Below are 15,514 nucleotides of genomic sequence, written 5' to 3'. Positions count from 1 at the left end.
ATATAGTCAAAGTGAGTCTGATAAAACAGACATTTAGTCAATTCATCATTAAATGCTTAATACAAGGCAGTGTTGCTGATGAAATAGTGCAAGAGCACACCCTCGTGGACAAAATGCTTACAGCACCTGGTATTCCCAGGCGGTCTCCCATCCAAGTACTAACCAGGCCCGACCCTGCTTAGCTTCCGAGATCAGACGAGATCGGGCGTACCCAGGCTGGTATGGCCGTAAGCGAGAAACAATCTCTTGCTACAACATATATAGTCAAAGTGAGGGTGATAAACAGACATTGCATTTTCACCAATTAGATAAGCAGCTTGAACTTTGTGTCACTGAAAAAGTAGAAGAAATTACAAACACTGTTCCCATCACTTTTTACCACAGGTAGTTGGATAAAATACAAACTTTATTTCCTTTCATCATTTGAACAGGGCAAAGGAGCACAAAGCACACACAAGCTGCATTCAGCAACAATATTCTTGTTTGTCTTATAAATACAAGGCAGATGCTAATTGAAAACACAAGGAAATTTGATCCTATTAAAAAGGCAGGAAGCTGCATTTAGTCAATTCATCATTAAATGCTTACTACAAGGCAGTGTTGCTGATGAAATAGTGCAGGGGCACACCCTCGTGGACAAAATGCTTACAGCACCTGGTATTCCCAGGCGGTCTCCCATCCAAGTACTAACCAGGCCCGACCCTGCTTAGCTTCCGAGATCAGACGAGATCGGGCGTACCCAGGCTGGTATGGCCGTAAGCGAGAAACAATCTCTTGCTACAACATATATAGTCAAAGTGAGTCTGATAAAACAGACATTTAGTCAATTCATCATTAAATGCTTAATACAAGGCAGTGTTGCTGATGAAATAGTGCAAGAGCACACCCTCGTGGACAAAATGCTTACAGCACCTGGTATTCCCAGGCGGTCTCCCATCCAAGTACTAACCAGGCCCGACCCTGCTTAGCTTCCGAGATCAGACGAGATCGGGGGTACCCAGGCTGGTATGGCCGTAAGCGAGAAACAATCTCTTGCTACAACATATATAGTCAAAGTGAGTGTGATAAACAGACATTGCATTTTCACCAATTAGATAAGCAGCTTGAACTTTGTGTCACTGAAAAAGTAGAAGAAATTACAAACACTGTTCCCATCACTTTTTAGCACAGGTAGTTGGATAAAATACAAACTTTATTTCCTTTCATCATTTGAACAGGGCAAAGGAGCACAAAGCACACACAAGCTGCATTCAGCAACAATATTCTTGTTTGTCTTATAAATACAAGGCAGATGCTAATTGAAAACACAAGGAAATTTGATCCTATTAAAAAGGCAGGAAGCTGCATTTAGTCAATTCATCATTAAATGCTTACTACAAGGCAGTGTTGCTGATGAAATAGTGCAGGGGCACACCCTCGTGGACAAAATGCTTACAGCACCTGGTATTCCCAGGCGGTCTCCCATCCAAGTACTAACCAGGCCCGACCCTGCTTAGCTTCCGAGATCAGACGAGATCGGGCGTACCCAGGCTGGTATGGCCGTAAGCGAGAAACAATCTCTTGCTACAACATATATAGTCAAAGTGAGTCTGATAAAACAGACATTTAGTCAATTCATCATTAAATGCTTAATACAAGGCAGTGTTGCTGATGAAATAGTGCAAGAGCACACCCTCGTGGACAAAATGCTTACAGCACCTGGTATTCCCAGGCGGTCTCCCATCCAAGTACTAACCAGGCCCGACCCTGCTTAGCTTCCGAGATCAGACGAGATCGGGCGTACCCAGGCTGGTATGGCCGTAAGCGAGAAACAATCTCTTGCTACAACATATATAGTCAAAGTGAGTGTGATAAACAGACATTGCATTTTCACCAATTAGATAAGCAGCTTGAACTTTGTGTCACTGAAAAAGTAGAAGAAATTACAAACACTGTTCCCATCACTTTTTAGCACAGGTAGTTGGATAAAATACAAACTTTATTTCCTTTCATCATTTGAACAGGGCAAAGGAGCACAAAGCACACACAAGCTGCATTCAGCAACAATATTCTTGTTTGTCTTATAAATACAAGGCAGATGCTAATTGAAAACACAAGGAAATTTGATCCTATTAAAAAGGCAGGAAGCTGCATTTAGTCAATTCATCATTAAATGCTTACTACAAGGCAGTGTTGCTGATGAAATAGTGCAGGGGCACACCCTCGTGGACAAAATGCTTACAGCACCTGGTATTCCCAGGCGGTCTCCCATCCAAGTACTAACCAGGCCCGACCCTGATTAGCTTCCGAGATCAGACGAGATCGGGCGTACCCAGGCTGGTATGGCCGTAAGCGAGAAACAATCTCTTGCTACAACATATATAGTCAAAGTGAGTCTGATAAAACAGACATTTAGTCAATTCATCATTAAATGCTTAATACAAGGCAGTGTTGCTGATGAAATAGTGCAGGGGCACACCCTCGTGGACAAAATGCTTACAGCACCTGGTATTCCCAGGCGGTCTCCCATCCAAGTACTAACCAGGCCCGACCCTGCTTAGCTTCCGAGATCAGACGAGATCGGGCGTACCCAGGCTGGTATGGCCGTAAGCGAGAAACAATCTCTTGCTACAACATATATAGTCAAAGTGAGTCTGATAAAACAGACATTTAGTCAATTCATCATTAAATGCTTAATACAAGGCAGTGTTGCTGATGAAATAGTGCAAGAGCACACCCTCGTGGACAAAATGCTTACAGCACCTGGTATTCCCAGGCGGTCTCCCATCCAAGTACTAACCAGGCCCGACCCTGCTTAGCTTCCGAGATCAGACGAGATCGGGCGTACCCAGGCTGGTATGGCCGTAAGCGAGAAACAATCTCTTGCTACAACATATATAGTCAAAGTGAGTGTGATAAACAGACATTGCATTTTCACCAATTAGATAAGCAGCTTGAACTTTGTGTCACTGAAAAAGTAGAAGAAATTACAAACACTGTTCCCATCACTTTTTAGCACAGGTAGTTGGATAAAATACAAACTTTATTTCCTTTCATCATTTGAACAGGGCAAAGGAGCACAAAGCACACACAAGCTGCATTCAGCAACAATATTCTTGTTTGTCTTATAAATACAAGGCAGATGCTAATTGAAAACACAAGGAAATTTGATCCTATTAAAAAGGCAGGAAGCTGCATTTAGTCAATTCATCATTAAATGCTTACTACAAGGCAGTGTTGCTGATGAAATAGTGCAGGGGCACACCCTCGTGGACAAAATGCTTACAGCACCTGGTATTCCCAGGCGGTCTCCCATCCAAGTACTAACCAGGCCCGACCCTGCTTAGCTTCCGAGATCAGACGAGATCGGGCGTACCCAGGCTGGTATGGCCGTAAGCGAGAAACAATCTCTTGCTACAACATATATAGTCAAAGTGAGTCTGATAAAACAGACATTTAGTCAATTCATCATTAAATGCTTAATACAAGGCAGTGTTGCTGATGAAATAGTGCAGGGGCACACCCTCGTGGACAAAATGCTTACAGCACCTGGTATTCCCAGGCGGTCTCCCATCCAAGTACTAACCAGGCCCGACCCTGCTTAGCTTCCGAGATCAGACGAGATCGGGCGTACCCAGGCTGGTATGGCCGTAAGCGAGAAACAATCTCTTGCTACAACATATATAGTCAAAGTGAGTCTGATAAAACAGACATTTAGTCAATTCATCATTAAATGCTTAATACAAGGCAGTGTTGCTGATGAAATAGTGCAAGAGCACACCCTCGTGGACAAAATGCTTACAGCACCTGGTATTCCCAGGCGGTCTCCCATCCAAGTACTAACCAGGCCCGACCCTGCTTAGCTTCCGAGATCAGACGAGATCGGGCGTACCCAGGCTGGTATGGCCGTAAGCGAGAAACAATCTCTTGCTACAACATATATAGTCAAAGTGAGTGTGATAAACAGACATTGCATTTTCACCAATTAGATAAGCAGCTTGAACTTTGTGTCACTGAAAAAGTAGAAGAAATTACAAACACTGTTCCCATCACTTTTTAGCACAGGTAGTTGGATAAAATACAAACTTTATTTCCTTTCATCATTTGAACAGGGCAAAGGAGCACAAAGCACACACAAGCTGCATTCAGCAACAATATTCTTGTTTGTCTTATAAATACAAGGCAGATGCTAATTGAAAACACAAGGAAATTTGATCCTATTAAAAAGGCAGGAAGCTGCATTTAGTCAATTCATCATTAAATGCTTACTACAAGGCAGTGTTGCTGATGAAATAGTGCAGGGGCACACCCTCGTGGACAAAATGCTTACAGCACCTGGTATTCCCAGGCGGTCTCCCATCCAAGTACTAACCAGGCCCGACCCTGCTTAGCTTCCGAGATCAGACGAGATCGGGCGTACCCAGGCTGGTATGGCCGTAAGCGAGAAACAATCTCTTGCTACAACATATATAGTCAAAGTGAGTCTGATAAAACAGACATTTAGTCAATTCATCATTAAATGCTTAATACAAGGCAGTGTTGCTGATGAAATAGTGCAAGAGCACACCCTCGTGGACAAAATGCTTACAGCACCTGGTATTCCCAGGCGGTCTCCCATCCAAGTACTAACCAGGCCCGACCCTGCTTAGCTTCCGAGATCAGACGAGATCGGGCGTACCCAGGCTGGTATGGCCGTAAGCGAGAAACAATCTCTTGCTACAACATATATAGTCAAAGTGAGTGTGATAAACAGACATTGCATTTTCACCAATTAGATAAGCAGCTTGAACTTTGTGTCACTGAAAAAGTAGAAGAAATTACAAACACTGTTCCCATCACTTTTTAGCACAGGTAGTTGGATAAAATACAAACTTTATTTCCTTTCATCATTTGAACAGGGCAAAGGAGCACAAAGCACACACAAGCTGCATTCAGCAACAATATTCTTGTTTGTCTTATAAATACAAGGCAGATGCTAATTGAAAACACAAGGAAATTTGATCCTATTAAAAAGGCAGGAAGCTGCATTTAGTCAATTCATCATTAAATGCTTACTACAAGGCAGTGTTGCTGATGAAATAGTGCAGGGGCACACCCTCGTGGACAAAATGCTTACAGCACCTGGTATTCCCAGGCGGTCTCCCATCCAAGTACTAACCAGGCCCGACCCTGCTTAGCTTCCGAGATCAGACGAGATCGGGCGTACCCAGGCTGGTATGGCCGTAAGCGAGAAACAATCTCTTGCTACAACATATATAGTCAAAGTGAGTCTGATAAAACAGACATTTAGTCAATTCATCATTAAATGCTTAATACAAGGCAGTGTTGCTGATGAAATAGTGCAAGAGCACACCCTCGTGGACAAAATGCTTACAGCACCTGGTATTCCCAGGCGGTCTCCCATCCAAGTACTAACCAGGCCCGACCCTGCTTAGCTTCCGAGATCAGACGAGATCGGGCGTACCCAGGCTGGTATGGCCGTAAGCGAGAAACAATCTCTTGCTACAACATATATAGTAAAAGTGAGGGTGATAAACAGACATTGCATTTTCACCAATTAGATAAGCAGCTTGAACTTTGTGTCACTGAAAAAGTAGAAGAAATTACAAACACTGTTCCCATCACTTTTTAGCACAGGTAGTTGGATAAAATACAAACTTTATTTCCTTTCATCATTTGAACAGGGCAAAGGAGCACAAAGCACACACAAGCTGCATTCAGCAACAATATTCTTGTTTGTCTTATAAATACAAGGCAGATGCTAATTGAAAACACAAGGAAATTTGATCCTATTAAAAAGGCAGGAAGCTGCATTTAGTCAATTCATCATTAAATGCTTACTACAAGGCAGTGTTGCTGATGAAATAGTGCAGGGGCACACCCTCGTGGACAAAATGCTTACAGCACCTGGTATTCCCAGGCGGTCTCCCATCCAAGTACTAACCAGGCCCGACCCTGCTTAGCTTCCGAGATCAGACGAGATCGGGCGTACCCAGGCTGGTATGGCCGTAAGCGAGAAACAATCTCTTGCTACAACATATATAGTCAAAGTGAGTCTGATAAAACAGACATTTAGTCAATTCATCATTAAATGCTTAATACAAGGCAGTGTTGCTGATGAAATAGTGCAAGAGCACACCCTCGTGGACAAAATGCTTACAGCACCTGGTATTCCCAGGCGGTCTCCCATCCAAGTACTAACCAGGCCCGACCCTGCTTAGCTTCCGAGATCAGACGAGATCGGGGGTACCCAGGCTGGTATGGCCGTAAGCGAGAAACAATCTCTTGCTACAACATATATAGTCAAAGTGAGTGTGATAAACAGACATTGCATTTTCACCAATTAGATAAGCAGCTTGAACTTTGTGTCACTGAAAAAGTAGAAGAAATTACAAACACTGTTCCCATCACTTTTTAGCACAGGTAGTTGGATAAAATACAAACTTTATTTCCTTTCATCATTTGAACAGGGCAAAGGAGCACAAAGCACACACAAGCTGCATTCAGCAACAATATTCTTGTTTGTCTTATAAATACAAGGCAGATGCTAATTGAAAACACAAGGAAATTTGATCCTATTAAAAAGGCAGGAAGCTGCATTTAGTCAATTCATCATTAAATGCTTACTACAAGGCAGTGTTGCTGATGAAATAGTGCAGGGGCACACCCTCGTGGACAAAGTGCTTACAGCACCTGGTATTCCCAGGCGGTCTCCCATCCAAGTACTAACCAGGCCCGACCCTGCTTAGCTTCCGAGATCAGACGAGATCGGGCGTACCCAGGCTGGTATGGCCGTAAGCGAGAAACAATCTCTTGCTACAACATATATAGTCAAAGTGAGTCTGATAAAACAGACATTTAGTCAATTCATCATTAAATGCTTAATACAAGGCAGTGTTGCTGATGAAATAGTGCAAGAGCACACCCTCGTGGACAAAATGCTTACAGCACCTGGTATTCCCAGGCGGTCTCCCATCCAAGTACTAACCAGGCCCGACCCTGCTTAGCTTCCGAGATCAGACGAGATCGGGCGTACCCAGGCTGGTATGGCCGTAAGCGAGAAACAATCTCTTGCTACAACATATATAGTCAAAGTGAGTGTGATAAACAGACATTGCATTTTCACCAATTAGATAAGCAGCTTGAACTTTGTGTCACTGAAAAAGTAGAAGAAATTACAAACACTGTTCCCATCACTTTTTAGCACAGGTAGTTGGATAAAATACAAACTTTATTTCCTTTCATCATTTGAACAGGGCAAAGGAGCACAAAGCACACACAAGCTGCATTCAGCAACAATATTCTTGTTTGTCTTATAAATACAAGGCAGATGCTAATTGAAAACACAAGGAAATTTGATCCTATTAAAAAGGCAGGAAGCTGCATTTAGTCAATTCATCATTAAATGCTTACTACAAGGCAGTGTTGCTGATGAAATAGTGCAGGGGCACACCCTCGTGGACAAAATGCTTACAGCACCTGGTATTCCCAGGCGGTCTCCCATCCAAGTACTAACCAGGCCCGACCCTGCTTAGCTTCCGAGATCAGACGAGATCGGGCGTACCCAGGCTGGTATGGCCGTAAGCGAGAAACAATCTCTTGCTACAACATATATAGTCAAAGTGAGTCTGATAAAACAGACATTTAGTCAATTCATCATTAAATGCTTAATACAAGGCAGTGTTGCTGATGAAATAGTGCAAGAGCACACCCTCGTGGACAAAATGCTTACAGCACCTGGTATTCCCAGGCGGTCTCCCATCCAAGTACTAACCAGGCCCGACCCTGCTTAGCTTCCGAGATCAGACGAGATCGGGCGTACCCAGGCTGGTATGGCCGTAAGCGAGAAACAATCTCTTGCTACAACATATATAGTAAAAGTGAGGGTGATAAACAGACATTGCATTTTCACCAATTAGATAAGCAGCTTGAACTTTGTGTCACTGAAAAAGTAGAAGAAATTACAAACACTGTTCCCATCACTTTTTAGCACAGGTAGTTGGATAAAATACAAACTTTATTTCCTTTCATCATTTGAACAGGGCAAAGGAGCACAAAGCACACACAAGCTGCATTCAGCAACAATATTCTTGTTTGTCTTATAAATACAAGGCAGATGCTAATTGAAAACACAAGGAAATTTGATCCTATTAAAAAGGCAGGAAGCTGCATTTAGTCAATTCATCATTAAATGCTTACTACAAGGCAGTGTTGCTGATGAAATAGTGCAGGGGCACACCCTCGTGGACAAAATGCTTACAGCACCTGGTATTCCCAGGCGGTCTCCCATCCAAGTACTAACCAGGCCCGACCCTGCTTAGCTTCCGAGATCAGACGAGATCGGGCGTACCCAGGCTGGTATGGCCGTAAGCGAGAAACAATCTCTTGCTACAACATATATAGTCAAAGTGAGTCTGATAAAACAGACATTTAGTCAATTCATCATTAAATGCTTAATACAAGGCAGTGTTGCTGATGAAATAGTGCAAGAGCACACCCTCGTGGACAAAATGCTTACAGCACCTGGTATTCCCAGGCGGTCTCCCATCCAAGTACTAACCAGGCCCGACCCTGCTTAGCTTCCGAGATCAGACGAGATCGGGGGTACCCAGGCTGGTATGGCCGTAAGCGAGAAACAATCTCTTGCTACAACATATATAGTCAAAGTGAGTGTGATAAACAGACATTGCATTTTCACCAATTAGATAAGCAGCTTGAACTTTGTGTCACTGAAAAAGTAGAAGAAATTACAAACACTGTTCCCATCACTTTTTAGCACAGGTAGTTGGATAAAATACAAACTTTATTTCCTTTCATCATTTGAACAGGGCAAAGGAGCACAAAGCACACACAAGCTGCATTCAGCAACAATATTCTTGTTTGTCTTATAAATACAAGGCAGATGCTAATTGAAAACACAAGGAAATTTGATCCTATTAAAAAGGCAGGAAGCTGCATTTAGTCAATTCATCATTAAATGCTTACTACAAGGCAGTGTTGCTGATGAAATAGTGCAGGGGCACACCCTCGTGGACAAAGTGCTTACAGCACCTGGTATTCCCAGGCGGTCTCCCATCCAAGTACTAACCAGGCCCGACCCTGCTTAGCTTCCGAGATCAGACGAGATCGGGCGTACCCAGGCTGGTATGGCCGTAAGCGAGAAACAATCTCTTGCTACAACATATATAGTCAAAGTGAGTCTGATAAAACAGACATTTAGTCAATTCATCATTAAATGCTTAATACAAGGCAGTGTTGCTGATGAAATAGTGCAAGAGCACACCCTCGTGGACAAAATGCTTACAGCACCTGGTATTCCCAGGCGGTCTCCCATCCAAGTACTAACCAGGCCCGACCCTGCTTAGCTTCCGAGATCAGACGAGATCGGGCGTACCCAGGCTGGTATGGCCGTAAGCGAGAAACAATCTCTTGCTACAACATATATAGTCAAAGTGAGTGTGATAAACAGACATTGCATTTTCACCAATTAGATAAGCAGCTTGAACTTTGTGTCACTGAAAAAGTAGAAGAAATTACAAACACTGTTCCCATCACTTTTTAGCACAGGTAGTTGGATAAAATACAAACTTTATTTCCTTTCATCATTTGAACAGGGCAAAGGAGCACAAAGCACACACAAGCTGCATTCAGCAACAATATTCTTGTTTGTCTTATAAATACAAGGCAGATGCTAATTGAAAACACAAGGAAATTTGATCCTATTAAAAAGGCAGGAAGCTGCATTTAGTCAATTCATCATTAAATGCTTACTACAAGGCAGTGTTGCTGATGAAATAGTGCAGGGGCACACCCTCGTGGACAAAATGCTTACAGCACCTGGTATTCCCAGGCGGTCTCCCATCCAAGTACTAACCAGGCCCGACCCTGCTTAGCTTCCGAGATCAGACGAGATCGGGCGTACCCAGGCTGGTATGGCCGTAAGCGAGAAACAATCTCTTGCTACAACATATATAGTCAAAGTGAGTCTGATAAAACAGACATTTAGTCAATTCATCATTAAATGCTTAATACAAGGCAGTGTTGCTGATGAAATAGTGCAAGAGCACACCCTCGTGGACAAAATGCTTACAGCACCTGGTATTCCCAGGCGGTCTCCCATCCAAGTACTAACCAGGCCCGACCCTGCTTAGCTTCCGAGATCAGACGAGATCGGGCGTACCCAGGCTGGTATGGCCGTAAGCGAGAAACAATCTCTTGCTACAACATATATAGTAAAAGTGAGGGTGATAAACAGACATTGCATTTTCACCAATTAGATAAGCAGCTTGAACTTTGTGTCACTGAAAAAGTAGAAGAAATTACAAACACTGTTCCCATCACTTTTTAGCACAGGTAGTTGGATAAAATACAAACTTTATTTCCTTTCATCATTTGAACAGGGCAAAGGAGCACAAAGCACACACAAGCTGCATTCAGCAACAATATTCTTGTTTGTCTTATAAATACAAGGCAGATGCTAATTGAAAACACAAGGAAATTTGATCCTATTAAAAAGGCAGGAAGCTGCATTTAGTCAATTCATCATTAAATGCTTACTACAAGGCAGTGTTGCTGATGAAATAGTGCAGGGGCACACCCTCGTGGACAAAATGCTTACAGCACCTGGTATTCCCAGGCGGTCTCCCATCCAAGTACTAACCAGGCCCGACCCTGCTTAGCTTCCGAGATCAGACGAGATCGGGCGTACCCAGGCTGGTATGGCCGTAAGCGAGAAACAATCTCTTGCTACAACATATATAGTCAAAGTGAGTCTGATAAAACAGACATTTAGTCAATTCATCATTAAATGCTTAATACAAGGCAGTGTTGCTGATGAAATAGTGCAAGAGCACACCCTCGTGGACAAAATGCTTACAGCACCTGGTATTCCCAGGCGGTCTCCCATCCAAGTACTAACCAGGCCCGACCCTGCTTAGCTTCCGAGATCAGACGAGATCGGGGGTACCCAGGCTGGTATGGCCGTAAGCGAGAAACAATCTCTTGCTACAACATATATAGTCAAAGTGAGTGTGATAAACAGACATTGCATTTTCACCAATTAGATAAGCAGCTTGAACTTTGTGTCACTGAAAAAGTAGAAGAAATTACAAACACTGTTCCCATCACTTTTTAGCACAGGTAGTTGGATAAAATACAAACTTTATTTCCTTTCATCATTTGAACAGGGCAAAGGAGCACAAAGCACACACAAGCTGCATTCAGCAACAATATTCTTGTTTGTCTTATAAATACAAGGCAGATGCTAATTGAAAACACAAGGAAATTTGATCCTATTAAAAAGGCAGGAAGCTGCATTTAGTCAATTCATCATTAAATGCTTACTACAAGGCAGTGTTGCTGATGAAATAGTGCAGGGGCACACCCTCGTGGACAAAGTGCTTACAGCACCTGGTATTCCCAGGCGGTCTCCCATCCAAGTACTAACCAGGCCCGACCCTGCTTAGCTTCCGAGATCAGACGAGATCGGGCGTACCCAGGCTGGTATGGCCGTAAGCGAGAAACAATCTCTTGCTACAACATATATAGTCAAAGTGAGTCTGATAAAACAGACATTTAGTCAATTCATCATTAAATGCTTAATACAAGGCAGTGTTGCTGATGAAATAGTGCAAGAGCACACCCTCGTGGACAAAATGCTTACAGCACCTGGTATTCCCAGGCGGTCTCCCATCCAAGTACTAACCAGGCCCGACCCTGCTTAGCTTCCGAGATCAGACGAGATCGGGCGTACCCAGGCTGGTATGGCCGTAAGCGAGAAACAATCTCTTGCTACAACATATATAGTCAAAGTGAGTGTGATAAACAGACATTGCATTTTCACCAATTAGATAAGCAGCTTGAACTTTGTGTCACTGAAAAAGTAGAAGAAATTACAAACACTGTTCCCATCACTTTTTACCACAGGTAGTTGGATAAAATACAAACTTTATTTCCTTTCATCATTTGAACAGGGCAAAGGAGCACAAAGCACACACAAGCTGCATTCAGCAACAATATTCTTGTTTGTCTTATAAATACAAGGCAGATGCTAATTGAAAACACAAGGAAATTTGATCCTATTAAAAAGGCAGGAAGCTGCATTTAGTCAATTCATCATTAAATGCTTACTACAAGGCAGTGTTGCTGATGAAATAGTGCAGGGGCACACCCTCGTGGACAAAATGCTTACAGCACCTGGTATTCCCAGGCGGTCTCCCATCCAAGTACTAACCAGGCCCGACCCTGCTTAGCTTCCGAGATCAGACGAGATCGGGCGTACCCAGGCTGGTATGGCCGTAAGCGAGAAACAATCTCTTGCTACAACATATATAGTCAAAGTGAGTCTGATAAAACAGACATTTAGTCAATTCATCATTAAATGCTTAATACAAGGCAGTGTTGCTGATGAAATAGTGCAAGAGCACACCCTCGTGGACAAAATGCTTACAGCACCTGGTATTCCCAGGCGGTCTCCCATCCAAGTACTAACCAGGCCCGACCCTGCTTAGCTTCCGAGATCAGACGAGATCGGGCGTACCCAGGCTGGTATGGCCGTAAGCGAGAAACAATCTCTTGCTACAACATATATAGTCAAAGTGAGTGTGATAAACAGACATTGCATTTTCACCAATTAGATAAGCAGCTTGAACTTTGTGTCACTGAAAAAGTAGAAGAAATTACAAACACTGTTCCCATCACTTTTTACCACAGGTAGTTGGATAAAATACAAACTTTATTTCCTTTCATCATTTGAACAGGGCAAAGGAGCACAAAGCACACACAAGCTGCATTCAGCAACAATATTCTTGTTTGTCTTATAAATACAAGGCAGATGCTAATTGAAAACACAAGGAAATTTGATCCTATTAAAAAGGCAGGAAGCTGCATTTAGTCAATTCATCATTAAATGCTTACTACAAGGCAGTGTTGCTGATGAAATAGTGCAGGGGCACACCCTCGTGGACAAAATGCTTACAGCACCTGGTATTCCCAGGCGGTCTCCCATCCAAGTACTAACCAGGCCCGACCCTGCTTAGCTTCCGAGATCAGACGAGATCGGGCGTACCCAGGCTGGTATGGCCGTAAGCGAGAAACAATCTCTTGCTACAACATATATAGTCAAAGTGAGTCTGATAAAACAGACATTTAGTCAATTCATCATTAAATGCTTAATACAAGGCAGTGTTGCTGATGAAATAGTGCAAGAGCACACCCTCGTGGACAAAATGCTTACAGCACCTGGTATTCCCAGGCGGTCTCCCATCCAAGTACTAACCAGGCCCGACCCTGCTTAGCTTCCGAGATCAGACGAGATCGGGCGTACCCAGGCTGGTATGGCCGTAAGCGAGAAACAATCTCTTGCTACAACATATATAGTCAAAGTGAGGGTGATAAACAGACATTGCATTTTCACCAATTAGATAAGCAGCTTGAACTTTGTGTCACTGAAAAAGTAGAAGAAATTACAAACACTGTTCCCATCACTTTTTAGCACAGGTAGTTGGATAAAATACAAACTTTATTTCCTTTCATCATTTGAACAGGGCAAAGGAGCACAAAGCACACACAAGCTGCATTCAGCAACAATATTCTTGTTTGTCTTATAAATACAAGGCAGATGCTAATTGAAAACACAAGGAAATTTGATCCTATTAAAAAGGCAGGAAGCTGCATTTAGTCAATTCATCATTAAATGCTTACTACAAGGCAGTGTTGCTGATGAAATAGTGCAGGGGCACACCCTCGTGGACAAAATGCTTACAGCACCTGGTATTCCCAGGCGGTCTCCCATCCAAGTACTAACCAGGCCCGACCCTGCTTAGCTTCCGAGATCAGACGAGATCGGGCGTACCCAGGCTGGTATGGCCGTAAGCGAGAAACAATCTCTTGCTACAACATATATAGTCAAAGTGAGTCTGATAAAACAGACATTTAGTCAATTCATCATTAAATGCTTAATACAAGGCAGTGTTGCTGATGAAATAGTGCAAGAGCACACCCTCGTGGACAAAATGCTTACAGCACCTGGTATTCCCAGGCGGTCTCCCATCCAAGTACTAACCAGGCCCGACCCTGCTTAGCTTCCGAGATCAGACGAGATCGGGGGTACCCAGGCTGGTATGGCCGTAAGCGAGAAACAATCTCTTGCTACAACATATATAGTCAAAGTGAGTGTGATAAACAGACATTGCATTTTCACCAATTAGATAAGCAGCTTGAACTTTGTGTCACTGAAAAAGTAGAAGAAATTACAAACACTGTTCCCATCACTTTTTAGCACAGGTAGTTGGATAAAATACAAACTTTATTTCCTTTCATCATTTGAACAGGGCAAAGGAGCACAAAGCACACACAAGCTGCATTCAGCAACAATATTCTTGTTTGTCTTATAAATACAAGGCAGATGCTAATTGAAAACACAAGGAAATTTGATCCTATTAAAAAGGCAGGAAGCTGCATTTAGTCAATTCATCATTAAATGCTTACTACAAGGCAGTGTTGCTGATGAAATAGTGCAGGGGCACACCCTCGTGGACAAAATGCTTACAGCACCTGGTATTCCCAGGCGGTCTCCCATCCAAGTACTAACCAGGCCCGACCCTGCTTAGCTTCCGAGATCAGACGAGATCGGGCGTACCCAGGCTGGTATGGCCGTAAGCGAGAAACAATCTCTTGCTACAACATATATAGTCAAAGTGAGTCTGATAAAACAGACATTTAGTCAATTCATCATTAAATGCTTAATACAAGGCAGTGTTGCTGATGAAATAGTGCAAGAGCACACCCTCGTGGACAAAATGCTTACAGCACCTGGTATTCCCAGGCGGTCTCCCATCCAAGTACTAACCAGGCCCGACCCTGCTTAGCTTCCGAGATCAGACGAGATCGGGCGTACCCAGGCTGGTATGGCCGTAAGCGAGAAACAATCTCTTGCTACAACATATATAGTAAAAGTGAGGGTGATAAACAGACATTGCATTTTCACCAATTAGATAAGCAGCTTGAACTTTGTGTCACTGAAAAAGTAGAAGAAATTACAAACACTGTTCCCATCACTTTTTAGCACAGGTAGTTGGATAAAATACAAACTTTATTTCCTTTCATCATTTGAACAGGGCAAAGGAGCACAAAGCACACACAAGCTGCATTCAGCAACAATATTCTTGTTTGTCTTATAAATACAAGGCAGATGCTAATTGAAAACACAAGGAAATTTGATCCTATTAAAAAGGCAGGAAGCTGCATTTAGTCAATTCATCATTAAATGCTTACTACAAGGCAGTGTTGCTGATGAAATAGTGCAGGGGCACACCCTCGTGGACAAAATGCTTACAGCACCTGGTATTCCCAGGCGGTCTCCCATCCAAGTACTAACCAGGCCCGACCCTGCTTAGCTTCCGAGATCAGACGAGATCGGGCGTACCCAGGCTGGTATGGCCGTAAGCGAGAAACAATCTCTTGCTACAACATATATAGTCAAAGTGAGTCTGATAAAACAGACATTTAGTCAATTCATCATTAAATGCTTAATACA

General features: G+C 43.1%; 40 non-coding genes across 40 annotated transcripts; all 40 read right to left on the bottom strand.

The window, feature by feature from the left end:
• Positions 1-114: 114 nt before the first annotated feature.
• LOC145871096 (5S ribosomal RNA) lies at positions 115-233 on the bottom strand. The gene has a single exon (XR_014386726.1). It is a non-coding gene; the product is annotated as a 5S ribosomal RNA (ribosomal RNA).
• Positions 234-642: 409 nt separating this feature from the next.
• Positions 643-761, bottom strand: LOC145871095 (5S ribosomal RNA). The gene has a single exon (XR_014386725.1). It is a non-coding gene; the product is annotated as a 5S ribosomal RNA (ribosomal RNA).
• Positions 762-900: 139 nt separating this feature from the next.
• LOC145874850 (5S ribosomal RNA) lies at positions 901-1,019 on the bottom strand. Its single transcript, XR_014390485.1, has one exon. It is a non-coding gene; the product is annotated as a 5S ribosomal RNA (ribosomal RNA).
• Positions 1,020-1,428: 409 nt separating this feature from the next.
• On the bottom strand, positions 1,429-1,547 carry LOC145871094 (5S ribosomal RNA). The gene has a single exon (XR_014386724.1). It is a non-coding gene; the product is annotated as a 5S ribosomal RNA (ribosomal RNA).
• Positions 1,548-1,686: 139 nt separating this feature from the next.
• Positions 1,687-1,805, bottom strand: LOC145871093 (5S ribosomal RNA). Its single transcript, XR_014386723.1, has one exon. It is a non-coding gene; the product is annotated as a 5S ribosomal RNA (ribosomal RNA).
• Positions 1,806-2,214: 409 nt separating this feature from the next.
• Positions 2,215-2,333, bottom strand: LOC145867668 (5S ribosomal RNA). The gene has a single exon (XR_014383661.1). It is a non-coding gene; the product is annotated as a 5S ribosomal RNA (ribosomal RNA).
• A 139-nt stretch (positions 2,334-2,472) lies between these two features.
• LOC145871092 (5S ribosomal RNA) lies at positions 2,473-2,591 on the bottom strand. The gene has a single exon (XR_014386722.1). It is a non-coding gene; the product is annotated as a 5S ribosomal RNA (ribosomal RNA).
• Positions 2,592-2,730: 139 nt separating this feature from the next.
• Positions 2,731-2,849, bottom strand: LOC145871090 (5S ribosomal RNA). Its single transcript, XR_014386720.1, has one exon. It is a non-coding gene; the product is annotated as a 5S ribosomal RNA (ribosomal RNA).
• A 409-nt stretch (positions 2,850-3,258) lies between these two features.
• LOC145871089 (5S ribosomal RNA) lies at positions 3,259-3,377 on the bottom strand. The gene has a single exon (XR_014386719.1). It is a non-coding gene; the product is annotated as a 5S ribosomal RNA (ribosomal RNA).
• A 139-nt stretch (positions 3,378-3,516) lies between these two features.
• LOC145871088 (5S ribosomal RNA) lies at positions 3,517-3,635 on the bottom strand. The gene has a single exon (XR_014386718.1). It is a non-coding gene; the product is annotated as a 5S ribosomal RNA (ribosomal RNA).
• A 139-nt stretch (positions 3,636-3,774) lies between these two features.
• LOC145871087 (5S ribosomal RNA) lies at positions 3,775-3,893 on the bottom strand. Its single transcript, XR_014386717.1, has one exon. It is a non-coding gene; the product is annotated as a 5S ribosomal RNA (ribosomal RNA).
• A 409-nt stretch (positions 3,894-4,302) lies between these two features.
• Positions 4,303-4,421, bottom strand: LOC145871086 (5S ribosomal RNA). Its single transcript, XR_014386716.1, has one exon. It is a non-coding gene; the product is annotated as a 5S ribosomal RNA (ribosomal RNA).
• A 139-nt stretch (positions 4,422-4,560) lies between these two features.
• On the bottom strand, positions 4,561-4,679 carry LOC145871085 (5S ribosomal RNA). The gene has a single exon (XR_014386715.1). It is a non-coding gene; the product is annotated as a 5S ribosomal RNA (ribosomal RNA).
• A 409-nt stretch (positions 4,680-5,088) lies between these two features.
• Positions 5,089-5,207, bottom strand: LOC145871084 (5S ribosomal RNA). The gene has a single exon (XR_014386714.1). It is a non-coding gene; the product is annotated as a 5S ribosomal RNA (ribosomal RNA).
• A 139-nt stretch (positions 5,208-5,346) lies between these two features.
• Positions 5,347-5,465, bottom strand: LOC145871083 (5S ribosomal RNA). Its single transcript, XR_014386713.1, has one exon. It is a non-coding gene; the product is annotated as a 5S ribosomal RNA (ribosomal RNA).
• A 409-nt stretch (positions 5,466-5,874) lies between these two features.
• On the bottom strand, positions 5,875-5,993 carry LOC145871082 (5S ribosomal RNA). The gene has a single exon (XR_014386712.1). It is a non-coding gene; the product is annotated as a 5S ribosomal RNA (ribosomal RNA).
• A 139-nt stretch (positions 5,994-6,132) lies between these two features.
• On the bottom strand, positions 6,133-6,251 carry LOC145874849 (5S ribosomal RNA). The gene has a single exon (XR_014390484.1). It is a non-coding gene; the product is annotated as a 5S ribosomal RNA (ribosomal RNA).
• Positions 6,252-6,660: 409 nt separating this feature from the next.
• LOC145871081 (5S ribosomal RNA) lies at positions 6,661-6,779 on the bottom strand. Its single transcript, XR_014386711.1, has one exon. It is a non-coding gene; the product is annotated as a 5S ribosomal RNA (ribosomal RNA).
• A 139-nt stretch (positions 6,780-6,918) lies between these two features.
• LOC145871079 (5S ribosomal RNA) lies at positions 6,919-7,037 on the bottom strand. Its single transcript, XR_014386709.1, has one exon. It is a non-coding gene; the product is annotated as a 5S ribosomal RNA (ribosomal RNA).
• A 409-nt stretch (positions 7,038-7,446) lies between these two features.
• LOC145871078 (5S ribosomal RNA) lies at positions 7,447-7,565 on the bottom strand. The gene has a single exon (XR_014386708.1). It is a non-coding gene; the product is annotated as a 5S ribosomal RNA (ribosomal RNA).
• Positions 7,566-7,704: 139 nt separating this feature from the next.
• Positions 7,705-7,823, bottom strand: LOC145871077 (5S ribosomal RNA). The gene has a single exon (XR_014386707.1). It is a non-coding gene; the product is annotated as a 5S ribosomal RNA (ribosomal RNA).
• Positions 7,824-8,232: 409 nt separating this feature from the next.
• Positions 8,233-8,351, bottom strand: LOC145871076 (5S ribosomal RNA). Its single transcript, XR_014386706.1, has one exon. It is a non-coding gene; the product is annotated as a 5S ribosomal RNA (ribosomal RNA).
• A 139-nt stretch (positions 8,352-8,490) lies between these two features.
• Positions 8,491-8,609, bottom strand: LOC145874848 (5S ribosomal RNA). Its single transcript, XR_014390483.1, has one exon. It is a non-coding gene; the product is annotated as a 5S ribosomal RNA (ribosomal RNA).
• A 409-nt stretch (positions 8,610-9,018) lies between these two features.
• LOC145871075 (5S ribosomal RNA) lies at positions 9,019-9,137 on the bottom strand. Its single transcript, XR_014386705.1, has one exon. It is a non-coding gene; the product is annotated as a 5S ribosomal RNA (ribosomal RNA).
• A 139-nt stretch (positions 9,138-9,276) lies between these two features.
• Positions 9,277-9,395, bottom strand: LOC145871074 (5S ribosomal RNA). The gene has a single exon (XR_014386704.1). It is a non-coding gene; the product is annotated as a 5S ribosomal RNA (ribosomal RNA).
• Positions 9,396-9,804: 409 nt separating this feature from the next.
• On the bottom strand, positions 9,805-9,923 carry LOC145871073 (5S ribosomal RNA). The gene has a single exon (XR_014386703.1). It is a non-coding gene; the product is annotated as a 5S ribosomal RNA (ribosomal RNA).
• Positions 9,924-10,062: 139 nt separating this feature from the next.
• Positions 10,063-10,181, bottom strand: LOC145871072 (5S ribosomal RNA). Its single transcript, XR_014386702.1, has one exon. It is a non-coding gene; the product is annotated as a 5S ribosomal RNA (ribosomal RNA).
• A 409-nt stretch (positions 10,182-10,590) lies between these two features.
• Positions 10,591-10,709, bottom strand: LOC145871071 (5S ribosomal RNA). The gene has a single exon (XR_014386701.1). It is a non-coding gene; the product is annotated as a 5S ribosomal RNA (ribosomal RNA).
• Positions 10,710-10,848: 139 nt separating this feature from the next.
• On the bottom strand, positions 10,849-10,967 carry LOC145874847 (5S ribosomal RNA). Its single transcript, XR_014390482.1, has one exon. It is a non-coding gene; the product is annotated as a 5S ribosomal RNA (ribosomal RNA).
• Positions 10,968-11,376: 409 nt separating this feature from the next.
• On the bottom strand, positions 11,377-11,495 carry LOC145871070 (5S ribosomal RNA). Its single transcript, XR_014386700.1, has one exon. It is a non-coding gene; the product is annotated as a 5S ribosomal RNA (ribosomal RNA).
• A 139-nt stretch (positions 11,496-11,634) lies between these two features.
• On the bottom strand, positions 11,635-11,753 carry LOC145871068 (5S ribosomal RNA). The gene has a single exon (XR_014386698.1). It is a non-coding gene; the product is annotated as a 5S ribosomal RNA (ribosomal RNA).
• Positions 11,754-12,162: 409 nt separating this feature from the next.
• LOC145871067 (5S ribosomal RNA) lies at positions 12,163-12,281 on the bottom strand. The gene has a single exon (XR_014386697.1). It is a non-coding gene; the product is annotated as a 5S ribosomal RNA (ribosomal RNA).
• Positions 12,282-12,420: 139 nt separating this feature from the next.
• On the bottom strand, positions 12,421-12,539 carry LOC145871066 (5S ribosomal RNA). Its single transcript, XR_014386696.1, has one exon. It is a non-coding gene; the product is annotated as a 5S ribosomal RNA (ribosomal RNA).
• A 409-nt stretch (positions 12,540-12,948) lies between these two features.
• LOC145871065 (5S ribosomal RNA) lies at positions 12,949-13,067 on the bottom strand. The gene has a single exon (XR_014386695.1). It is a non-coding gene; the product is annotated as a 5S ribosomal RNA (ribosomal RNA).
• Positions 13,068-13,206: 139 nt separating this feature from the next.
• Positions 13,207-13,325, bottom strand: LOC145871064 (5S ribosomal RNA). Its single transcript, XR_014386694.1, has one exon. It is a non-coding gene; the product is annotated as a 5S ribosomal RNA (ribosomal RNA).
• Positions 13,326-13,734: 409 nt separating this feature from the next.
• LOC145871063 (5S ribosomal RNA) lies at positions 13,735-13,853 on the bottom strand. The gene has a single exon (XR_014386693.1). It is a non-coding gene; the product is annotated as a 5S ribosomal RNA (ribosomal RNA).
• A 139-nt stretch (positions 13,854-13,992) lies between these two features.
• Positions 13,993-14,111, bottom strand: LOC145874846 (5S ribosomal RNA). Its single transcript, XR_014390481.1, has one exon. It is a non-coding gene; the product is annotated as a 5S ribosomal RNA (ribosomal RNA).
• Positions 14,112-14,520: 409 nt separating this feature from the next.
• Positions 14,521-14,639, bottom strand: LOC145871062 (5S ribosomal RNA). Its single transcript, XR_014386692.1, has one exon. It is a non-coding gene; the product is annotated as a 5S ribosomal RNA (ribosomal RNA).
• A 139-nt stretch (positions 14,640-14,778) lies between these two features.
• LOC145871061 (5S ribosomal RNA) lies at positions 14,779-14,897 on the bottom strand. The gene has a single exon (XR_014386691.1). It is a non-coding gene; the product is annotated as a 5S ribosomal RNA (ribosomal RNA).
• A 409-nt stretch (positions 14,898-15,306) lies between these two features.
• Positions 15,307-15,425, bottom strand: LOC145871060 (5S ribosomal RNA). Its single transcript, XR_014386690.1, has one exon. It is a non-coding gene; the product is annotated as a 5S ribosomal RNA (ribosomal RNA).
• Positions 15,426-15,514: the final 89 nt, after the last annotated feature.

The sequence above is a fragment of the Salmo salar genome, unplaced genomic scaffold, assembly GCF_965601325.2.
Source record: "Salmo salar unplaced genomic scaffold, fSalSal1 ptg000293l, whole genome shotgun sequence".
In the NCBI taxonomy this organism is placed as follows: domain Eukaryota; kingdom Metazoa; phylum Chordata; class Actinopteri; order Salmoniformes; family Salmonidae; genus Salmo; species Salmo salar.
This window is presented reverse-complemented; position numbering and strand designations above follow the sequence as displayed.